Source organism: Empidonax traillii, unplaced genomic scaffold (assembly GCF_003031625.1).
Source record: "Empidonax traillii isolate 1590-97213 ecotype Southwest subspecies unplaced genomic scaffold, ASM303162v1 scaffold1607:size84114, whole genome shotgun sequence".
Classification (NCBI taxonomy): domain Eukaryota; kingdom Metazoa; phylum Chordata; class Aves; order Passeriformes; family Tyrannidae; genus Empidonax; species Empidonax traillii.
Genome location: NW_020956800.1, coordinates 18,308 through 20,645, shown reverse-complemented (window position 1 = coordinate 20,645; position 2,338 = coordinate 18,308). Strand labels below are relative to the sequence as shown.

At 42.5% G+C, this 2,338-nt stretch overlaps 1 protein-coding gene across 1 annotated transcript in view; it reads left to right on the top strand.

Moving 5' to 3' along the window:
• The window catches only part of KCNK5 (potassium two pore domain channel subfamily K member 5), a 35,409-nt gene that overhangs the window by 24,146 nt on the left and 8,925 nt on the right, over nt 1-2,338 (top strand). The window lies entirely within an intron of this gene.

Here is a 2,338-nt window from a genome sequence, read left to right as displayed (position 1 = left end):
GTCAGGAGAATTATCTGCGGGTCTCTATACAAAGAGTTTGAGAGCTGTCCATCTCTCCCCCAAAATCTTAGCTGCCTGGGTGTGAAGGGCAGCTGTGTGCTGCTCAGTCCAGCAGCTTCTTCCCCTCAGATCTGGGCCCCCTTCGCACCTCCAGACCTCAAAATGCTGGCAGATCTTAACACAACTGTATGTACTGGGAAACTGAGCTCATTAGATCAGACCGAAGGTGGAGTAATGCAATGAGATAATGGCCCTGTGACAATGGAAACAGATACTTCACTGTGTCTCTTATGAGATCAGTTGCTCTGTGAGGAAACAACAACTGAAAAAAAACCCCAAAAAAACCCAACTGCGCTTATGGAATGGAAAATGACGAGAGAACTGGCGTTTGGTGTAACATTTAGGCAGTGGAAGAAGTCAAGCCATCTTTTCGGGGATAATAGATAACAGATTGTGTTTGTCAGGTACTTTGGATGTCATTTGGGACTTTTAGGAATTTCATCTGCAGAACATAGCAGAAATAAATGATATTATTTTAATTGGTCTCTATTCAGATGACCTCTCATGATCCACTGTAGCTACCTCAAGTTTTTTTGTTTGTTTTGGTTGTTTTGGAAGGGAGGTGGCATTGTGTGTGTAGTTGCCTGCTCTAAACCTGCCTGTTATAGAGCTACTTCTCTTTGGTACACCACTTTCTCATAATAAATGAGTGCCTTGGTGAGAACTCTGTCCTTTTCAACCCAGAGCCTGTAGGCTTTGGAAAGACACTGTCTGCACTTTGAGTGTGCCAAGAGAAAAAAAAAATGTAGTTCTGTACCGTTGTTTAAGGACGCGGCGCTGTCACCGCCGAGGCCCGGGTTTGATTCCCGGTCGGGGCCCCTCCCCGGGCAGATGGAGCTCGTTAGCCCTGTAAGGCAATCCATCTACGTCCTGAGGACCTCGCTGCCACCGTCCAAGCTCGCTTGGCCCCGGCAGATGAACCTTAGGATTAAAGGGTGGGCTCAGTTCTGCACACACTGTGTCTCACCTAAAAAATCCAATGCGCAGGCTGGAAGGTGGAAAGACCTTCCCCGGTTCTTCATTCGCGAAGACTGGCCATTATTTACTTTCAATGCTTCTCCTTTTATCTTCCATAACGGCTTGTGAGTTAAAACTGCATTTTTACTTACATTGTTTGCATCTTGTATATGCACAATACATTCATTTGAGGGCATTTTACGTACAGTAGGAGTGTGGTGATATGTAATAAGTCTCAAGAATAATTAAAACCTGTGTTAACTTGTGTATGTTTTCAGCAGTGATTGAACTTTGTGTTGAATCTCTTCTGGGTCCAAGATCAGATCTTAATCAAGTAGAAAGGAAGGAAGGGGTGAGGGGGAAAGAAGAGCTGGTTGTAGTTATGTCTTTAAGTTCTTGCCAGTCTAAGATAAATGTCACCTGTCACGTTAATTTTTTTTTTTTTTTTAAGTTTATTGCCTCCATTTTTTTAGGTGCTTGCTTAAGATAGTTTTTGAGTGTAACACTTAATGTGAGGGAAACAAGGAAAGTGGGATAATGTTATGAATCAACATTTGGGGGTATTTTCACCCCTCCCGTATAAGGATGGAGCCTCAGAGTTCTGTTCAGTGTTTATGCTGAAGGGAAAAAAACAAAGTAACCTGGGAAAGGCGTTAACTGCATCATGATGTGACATAGCAAAGACTGAAATAACTAGAGACTTCCAGGAGAGAATATGGTAAATCTGGGTTTTTTCTTTTACTTCAGAGAGGTAGAAATGCATGCCAGAATAGTCCAGATGCATGGTTTGGATCTGAAACTTTCACTTTCTGCACTAAATAGTAATAGTTTTTTTTCTCAATTTGTTTTCTACAGTGTAGTTTTAGAAAAGGGGGGGAAGCTAGTTCTTCCAAGTCCCTTCCTGCAAAAGGTGAAGGTGGTTAAGCATTCTTGAGCACCTGAAGACCCGAGCAGCTGTTAAAAAATTGACTTGCAGAACCTGTGGAAATGATAATGATCTCGTTTATTTCTCTAAAACACTGTTAAGTGCTGTGCGTGCATCATGGCATACTAGATTAAAGGTGAGATGAGAAAAGGGCCTGATTCAAGGGCAGTGACTGGAATCCTGTTGCATGAAATGCTTTGACAAAGCGTTAATTTCTCTGTCTTTGAAAAGTACAGTTTTATTGTTGGCTTGTGGATGGTTTGACTTTGCCAGAGACAGCAGGTGAATTAACATGAATCGCACTACCTTCGCCAAGGATTCTGTGACATCCTGCTCATACCCAACTCAAGCTGAGGCATGTAACAAGTGTTTTGAAATGGATAGTAGTTCTGAAGA